The 8,802-nt window shown below is 42.1% G+C and overlaps 1 non-coding gene across 1 annotated transcript; it reads right to left on the reverse strand.

Moving 5' to 3' along the window:
• Window positions 1-2,184: 2,184 nt before the first annotated feature.
• On the reverse strand, window positions 2,185-2,256 carry TRNAT-CGU (transfer RNA threonine (anticodon CGU)). The gene has a single exon. It is a non-coding gene; the product is annotated as a tRNA-Thr (tRNA).
• Window positions 2,257-8,802: the final 6,546 nt, after the last annotated feature.

An 8,802-nucleotide genomic window follows, 5' to 3' on the forward strand; every position in this document is an offset into this window, starting at 1 on the left:
CGCTGAGATACCTTGCTATTAGCAAGGTTTATCTAACTGGTGTTAGCGACAGCTTGGTAATAGGGCGATAAAATTGTCACCGCTTTAGCGGGAAAAAGTCCCGCTAAAGCGGCGATAATGGCCCTTGGTAATATGCCCCGTCTTTCTTCCAATGGTAATTTAATCCACCTATTATACTATACTCCACTATAAGATTTGTCTCTTAACACTTAACTTATACGCTATTGCTTGACTAAATAGTTACTCAGCTCTGTAATACATCTAACTGTTATATTCTTTTTGACGGTTGTACTGTTTTACTATTATTAATCTTAATAAAAAATATTTAACAAAAAAAAAGGAGATAGATTGGAGAATAAATAAAATGCAAACTTATTTTCAAACGTTTGTGGGAAAGAATCACTGAGAGCAGGGGTGGGGAAAGCAAAATGGAGGGTAGTGGAAGCAGCACTGTGGTTGTGGGTGGAGTGAAACTACATGGAAGGTGGCAAAGCAACACAGTGGTCTGGGGTGAAGAACACGAGACAGGTGTGAGAGGCAACATTAAGCACAGGTGGAAGAATAGCACACTGACAAGAGAGAGGAACATGGAATGAGGGGGAAGCACAAGGTGAGAAATAAATGCGGGCGATGCACGCAAGAGCAGGACAGAGGGGAGTGTAGCAGGAAAACACTGGCAAGACATTAGAGTTGGGGGAAAGTACACAATGGAGACAGCAGAAAAACAAATGTTGTCTCATGGAATGCTTAACCAAAAATGAAAAAGTAGTGCTTGAAAAGTAAACAGTGGAGAGACACCTAGGCTATACTTCATGGGAGGGACAAAGAAAAGTAGAGGTAGGAAAGCCCACACAAGGTTAGGAATTAATAGCATGCAGATAGGTGACAAAAAATCAATCAAGGGTGGGCCTTAAACAAACTGTAAATTGATAATAGGTATTTTGTCAAGCAGACAGCTTGCACTGTCTGGTGGGCAAGACCAAAAATGCTCAGCTGCTGCTCCCTACCGCTGTGCTGCGTCACAAACCAGTTACCTAGCGCCGCACACAACCTTTGCACTGTGATGCACAGTTGGGTGTGTGGCATGTAGCATGGTTGCTTTCAGGAAGGATGCAGTTTCAGCACAAAAATCCTAAACAAATCCTTAAACATTCCACACACTGAAATTGTTCTGCATGTTATAGAACACATACCACCGATGGAATATTGATCAAATTAAAACATTTCTTCTTGTTAAAGCCTGCTTCAAGGAGGTGTTATTTTTTGATCAAAGTACTCTATGTCTTTCTTACGAGATGGGGCATTACGTCCAAAACTATGGCTGTTGCAGGTAAGACAAAGTTACTTCCAAGTACCACCCCGTTTACGCAGTGACACAAATTGCTATTTGCACTAACAAAAGGGCAACTTTCCAGCACAAATTACCTGGTACACTGGAAAGTAAATACTTTTACAAGTGTTTTCCCTATTTGTGACACTTTGAGTGGCTTTATAGTGCTTAATTTATGAAAAAATAAGTGCTGGGGTCCTGGTCAGGAGGCCACTGCAGCTTGCATCAGCCCATTGCTCCTGCCTGTATTGTCAATATAATTACCAACACACGTCTCTTAGTGTGACAATTCAGACTATTCCAGGTCCTCAATGCACTTGGAAGGCAGGAATTAACTATTTTGAGGCACATTGAATTATTAAACAGCTGTTTTTGTGCTTGTCACAATATAAGACAAACAGCGCCACCATGTGGCTGACTGTCATAAGTTCTGGTATTGACAATTAAGTGCTAGTGCCGATCACCGGAAATCATGGCTCAAATTAAGCATTGCTTTGCCCTGGCGCAAACTCTTTGTCAATCTGCTACTGTTTTTGTTCATTGCTATACAACCCAAATATTCCAAATCAATTTGCCCTTTTTTAACGCCTGGGCATATTCACAAAAACATGCTCAGTTATAGTTCGCCTTTAAGTCCAGGTGAATAACATTGTCCACTAAACACGGTTTATGACTGGCTTTCTAGAGTACGCAGCTTCCGGGTGAACACACGCTTTCAGGCTGTTCTTGTTTTGTTCACGGTGGTCAATTGTATTTGTCCGAATTGTAGAAACCTTTTGAGCTGCCATCGTTCTGATTCGAGGGCAGAGATTAGGCGGCAGGCACAAAGTGACCCTCTAAAACATAACCTTTCGAGGCGCGGACGGGGTTCGAACCCGTGATCTTCGGTTTACGAGACCGACGCCTTACCACTTGGCCACCGCGCCGTCGTTATTTCAGTGCTTGACGAGCTGTTTCACGTATATCAGCTGTGGTGCTGTCAGTGTGCATATGTTCAAGGTGTTTGTTTGTTTTTGTTCGGTTCAGGGTCATTTGCAGCCGTTCTAAACATATTGCCAGAAGTCATTTGGCTCAAACTTCACCGTTTCACTCTGTATTTCGCGAGTGTTTGATTTCAGCCGATTCACGATTACATTTACACTTCTTGTGAAACTTCTACATGGATTCAGGAGGGACACTCCATTTTTTAAGCCAAAAATTGATTTATTTTGTCTCTCCCACCTGAAATTGACTCGTCTCCAATTAGAATCTAATGGTGGAAATACATTTCCCCGATAACTTTTTTTAAAGCTCCCTCTTTACCCATTTAAAATGTTGGCATGTATTCGCCGGTCTCCTTTCTCTAACGTCAAAAAATTGGAAACAACAATCTTTAGCTGTATTTTGACCTGGTTCGTGAAGGAACAAAGTAGTTCGGTTTTGAGTAATCCAGTTGCCTAACAATGACCCCATGATGGAGGGGGTGGGGGTAGGCTAACGAACTCCAGGGGGCCCTTCCTGAACTAAGCACGGGAGGGCCTGAGAGAGCTCGTGAGTAGGTCCGGGGGTGGGGGGCATTTCGGTGGGGCCTCCATGTATTTTGCAGAGAGGGGCACGTTTCTTTCGCCACTGGAGTCTTCAGATTGAATTTTCAAATCCCCTTACTAGAATGTACTGTTTTTAGCAAAGAAATACAAACGGACGGAAACGTCTACTGGCAGCGTCTGTCACCTGTTTAAAAGGGCCTGAAGGTCGACTGAAAGCGCTACTTCAAAGTCTCATTGATGGCACGTGCTTGAGTATGCAAACACGCCTCCCGGTTATGAAGTGGTGAATTGAAACAAAAACGTCGTCAAAATCAATAGGTTCAGCTGTGGTGGTGTAGTTCATCATTTGATGCCTTGTCAGACCTTGTTGCAGTGGTGACCTCCCACCAAACCCTTCTCAGCTGTGGTGGTGTATCCATCCTTTAGGACCTTGCCAGTTCTCATTTTGGAAGGCATGGCTATTGCCCTTTTAAGGCATGGCTATTGCCCTTTTAAGGCATGGCTATTGCCCTTTTCTAGGAAGTAGGCAAGTGATTACAGGTTCTCAAGTACAGAGTCCCCCTATCCCAGTTTGCCTTGTCCCTGTGTTTCCCATTCTAGCTTGCCAGAGTCTTGACTCTCTCTGGTTCTAGAGTAGATTGTTATTTGGGGTGTATGATTACCCACCTCAAGGAATAATTACAACCCTTGTCAGGGAGAACCCTCAAAGTCACTAAATTCGACTGAACTCACTCCCCTGGTAGCTACGACACAGACAGGGTTGGATTGGGGTCACAATTGGACCAGGGCAGCCAAAAAAAGTGGCCCACATTTGCAGACAGCAACCTTTAGTTAGGATAATGGAGCTAAATGATGACAAACATTTGTGGTAATAAAAGTAATTTGAAGCTTATAGGGTCAGTAATTAAATAGGAAATTAACATTTCAATGAGAAAAAATATACTTCAGAAGCACAGAATTATCAAAAATACTCAGAACTCACTTTTAATTGTGTATTTTATCCATACATTTGCTGAAGCTGTTTTGACATTAACATGATATTGCACAGACCTAAACTGCCTTTTACACTCACCATGGGTTTGTATGATATTATTTTATTTTCCAGTACTTAAGAGATGCCCTCTAATGTTCAGAGACTGGTGACAGCTGCATCTGTGTTTTTTATGTTACTTGTGGCTAGGTTCATGAGAGCTTTTCGAGAAAGGGAATGATGCTTGTGTGTAAACGCAAAAAGAAACAAAAATAGTGCTTTCCTTACATGCAGTTTTATGTAGCATGAACTAGGCCCAGAGGCACTGGAGCGCTTTATGTGAGCACCTGATAGCATTACAGAGGGTCATATTTATTTTTGTGTTCATGTAGATTAAGTGATTTGCCCAGAATCACATGGTGTATAACTGACGCTGGGACGCTGGGACCATCCAGTCAAAGAGACATGTTCTGCCCTTTGAAGTAATTTCATCTGAAGACCACCCCATGATATATTATTGTTCACATGTATAGTAAAACTGTGATTGGATTCATCTGCTTGACATTGGAAGATACTGGAGTTATATTACAAATAGTGCTGTTGGGCATTCTGAAGTAGAGAACATGTGAAGAAAAATCCTATACTATGCTATAGTGTGAAATGCTATCTGATTGGAAAATAATCTCCACTTCCATTATTATATCCTGTACTGCCAGATTAACAGTCAGGCTGAACTACATGCGTCATTGTAATTCATGGCTCTGAGAAGCCACACTGTGATTGTATTGCATGATTGTATTGAAGTTTTCTTACATATGTATATTATGTGTTTTTAAAATCTTAAACATTTTATAAAAAATCAGTCACGGGACAAGGCAGCAGACAATATCTGAAAAGCTAGAAAGGCATTGCATGAGGTCCTGGTGAAGCTGTTGATTTTGGCGGGATTATGCTCAGTGCAGGAAAATTTGTATTTCACATCCAGGGAAGTTTTCTTGCTGGCCAGATACTTTTGGCGCCTTCACCTAGTCAATATTTTACATTTGTTAATTTTACCTAGTCAAGATTTTACTTTCTCTTTTTCAGACTTCGGTATCCTATAGCAGGGAAAGGCTGCAAGCTCTATCCGACGAGGGCCCCACGAGGCTGGATACAGTTTTGCCAAAGTCCAGCGGAATCAGATTTGCTGCTGCTGAAAAGCTCTGAGCTGGGGAAATTTGTTTCTTCAGCCCAACAAGGTCATGCCTTGTGCGGATCTCCTTGATAGGTTGTCCCCATGCTCCAAAGGTCTTAAAGTCCTAAAAGATTCTAAGTCCCAGGTTTTTAGGACTGGTAGAGGATGTCCAAGTAGACCCAGTAAGGTTTTAGGACTGAGAAACAGCACTTAGGAGTCATTACTCACTCCAGCAGACGCCACCAGCAGGGTCCAGGTCAGGTCCAGATGGTACTGGTCTGCTGTGTACTTCAGATAAAGCTGTTTTGCAGCTTGTTGTAGCCTTGTAGCTTGTAGAAGAGGTAAGTCAGCTGACCTTTGGTGTTCACTTCTTTTTCTTAGGTACAGGGGAAGCAGGTTCAGTCCTACAGGGCTCCTCTCACTTCATAGGCAGCAGGTCCAGTCCTTTTCTGTTCTTCCTCCACCAAAAAGTGTTCTGTAGAGGGCACCTGTGGATGCAACATTTATGCATGGCACGAGCTGGTGGGTGGTAGTGATCTTGATCCCTACCTAACTAAAGGGGGTAAAAGTTAGTAGGGGGTAACCCTACCCACATTTGCAGCAATTTCTGTCTACACTTTTGCAAACAATCCAATAGTGCCCCTCACTCTCAAATTCCTATAAAGAAAAAACCTCCCCCCCTTTTCAGAGCCTGTGTGCTCACCCAGAGGTGTGGCCAGGGTAATGAGAAGCTCCTTCTCTGTAGTCACTCCAAACCAATACTGAGGGGAGCTCTCCCACCACTGGTGCTCACTTGAAGGACAAAAGAAGGGTCATGTCCAGGTGTCAGCTAACATTTACGTGTGACAGGGTATGCCACTTTGAGGTAAATTAAGTAATTGAGTCCACCACAACTGATTTTCCTGACAGAGGAACAAAAACACCTTCCCACACCCGGGTCTTTATTTTGGCTTGGTGAGCAACCCACTGACTTCTGCTGGAAAGCTAATGCGATTTAGTCTCCTGGAGCATCAGACAGGTGAAAGATAATTTTCTAAAAGTTTATTTTCCTTAATATTTATTAAAAATCGGACTTCCCTACGAGAGGTCAAGTAGGTCCAGCCTTGTCTTAGGGATCGAAGACGTGGGTGATGGGTTGGTTCACGGCCAGTTGTAAGAAGCATTCCGCCCACTGTTGGAACCTTGTCTGTTTTGTGTGGGAGGTTGGGGGTTCGCAGTTCGATGGGTCCTTTAGGTGCAATATAGTATGATGCTTGCAATTGTTTATTTTATCATGCATAAAATAATTAACAAATTTAAACCCCACCCCAAAAATCTGACTTCCCAGTTGGGCTTTTAATAAATATTGCTAATACTTGTTTAACAATTTTTCTAGCTGGTCCCTAACTCAAGATAGCAGATTTAATATTTAATACTGTTTCACAGTGTTTTTATATAGACCATCTGGCCATCCTGGTGAAAATAGCTTTTGGGTGCTAATCAATGTAAGGATGTGTCAATTTAAAATTGTCACAAGGCCTAGAAAGGGGTGACTTATTCATATTTAAAAGGAAGGTTTTTACCTGTCAAATAGTGTTTGACAAGTAATTACAGATTTTTCACTGCACAAGTCAGGCTAGTCAGGCCAGTTAGACCCGACATCATGTTTGCATTGTCACTGTAGTCAATGGCCCTTTAGGTGATGCAGTCCACCAGTACCATTTAATGTCCAGGCCCATGGTAGGCGGTGCACACCATATACCAGTAACTTATAAACAAGCTAAATATACAAATTAAAATTATGACAATTCAACAATGATTACATGGGGAAATTAGGCTCTACTGGTTAGCAGGGGTAAAGTGCACTGGGTTTTAAATTCAGCAAAACAGATAGCGCAAGAATCTGTGGAGACATCACTCAAAAGATGGTCATTTTCTACACACAGTTGCTCATACAGTGGACTCACCAATCGTTAGGTTCCTTGTTCCCTCTGTTTTTATTTAGTATGGCCCAACTTTGGTCACAGTCCAGATCATAAGAGCAAGATGGGATGTGTTTGAGCAGCAGCAATTTCAGAGTTTATATTTGTATCATCAGCTTTCCCTCCACAGATTCAAACTATGGTAGGTAAGCTGCCAGGTTTCTCAGGTTCATGCGTGATGAGCTGCCCTACTCCAGCTTTCTTCTTATATTCTGGGACTTGTAGTCCTGGTTTTATAATTTAATACACAACATCACAAGACCCAGAACTCAAATGAAAACCAGACTAACCCAGCTCATCAACCATTAACTTGGGAAACTTGGCAGGGATGGGTAAGTAACATGGACGTGTGTGCTACAGTCATGTTTTTGAGTTGTGAAATAGATGGTGGTTCATCAACACTGTGTATGTTCAGATGCATGTTTTGTAATGCAACTACTTGTTAGGTTTTTGGTGAGGTGTGAAGAAGTGAGTGGTAGGATGGGTTCAGGGTGTTTGTTGAATAGTGTGAGGTGCTGTGGTATGTCTTATTTCGTGGGTTGCTCCTGTAGTGACCTCTTGGATAGTTGAGTGCATTTTTAGAGTCTGTGTTGTATGATGTTCCAGTTTGTTCTGCATGATGTCTGGTCCCGGAGATCGCGGAGCATAGTGTGTGGAGAGAGGTGCAAGAGATGTGGACAGGGACGTGTGAGGCCCAAATGAGAGAGGACAAGGTTTAGTGTAAATGGGTGTGCTGAAGGTGTACTGTGAATCAAAGGGTTTGAGATGTGAGCTGTAGTCCCATCAAGGATGTTCAGATGACAGTGAGGACCTGGCAAGTTTCCAGTGAACCAAGGAATGTGCATGGTTCAAAATGGTTGTACATGGGAATGAATGTGTGCTGTCATGTGGTTCTTGTCTGTGAGCTGTCAGAATGCGATTTACAGGTAATCTCCTCAGATGTTCTCTGAGGGTGGGGTGGGGAGAAATGGGTCTTGCAACTTCCTTCAAGTGTAGGTTGATGTGTATGGATCCTGTCAATGTGTGCAGAGTTTCTAAGATAAGGCACATATATGTACATTTGTGTAGTGTGTGTGTTCATCTATGTATTTTAAAGTATGTGCATGTGTGTGTGTGTGTCTATTGGTATGCATCGTCTTGCTAGACACGTATGTTGTAAAGTTCTTGTCTGAAGAGGATGGTGGCATAGTTGTGTGATCTTGTGGCATGAGGCATCGGTGTGATACTTTGTGTTGATGGTGTGATGTGGTTGAAGTGTGTAGTATGGTGAAGCATGTTTATATTGCTTTAAAGTGTTGTATGAGAAGGTGTTATATTTGGTACTTGACTTGTGTAGCATGCAGTTTGTTCTTCAGTGTGGTGGTGAGAAGAGTCTTGATGTGGGCTGGACCTTGTAGAGCAGGGGTCTCCAACCTTTCCTGTAATGAGAGCTACTTCTGATCATTGGAAAAAGTTGCAAGTTGTTGCCTAACATAGGGATTTTGTAAATGTACACAGAGACCAGATAACTAAAACACAGCCCCTAGAGTACCCCAGTTCAATTAAGGTAGCATACAGTGTTAATAACACTGGGGTTTTTTATTGCAAAAGGTTTACATTTGAGGTCCCTAAGGATCAGTTTGGTTCCTTTGCTCTTAAGACAGCGAAATGGAGAAACAAAAAGAGAGTGAAATGTGTATATATATATATATATATATATATATATATATATATATATATATATATATATATTACCTACTGGCAGTCGCCAGTAGGTATATATAGTTAGGATTTTTTCCCTATGGGATTTTTGAAAATTCTATGTCTAATAACTTTGGCGTTTGTGGATGGAATCGGCTGAA

This window comes from Lissotriton vulgaris, chromosome 10 (genome assembly GCF_964263255.1).
Source record: "Lissotriton vulgaris chromosome 10, aLisVul1.2, whole genome shotgun sequence".
In the NCBI taxonomy this organism is placed as follows: domain Eukaryota; kingdom Metazoa; phylum Chordata; class Amphibia; order Caudata; family Salamandridae; genus Lissotriton; species Lissotriton vulgaris.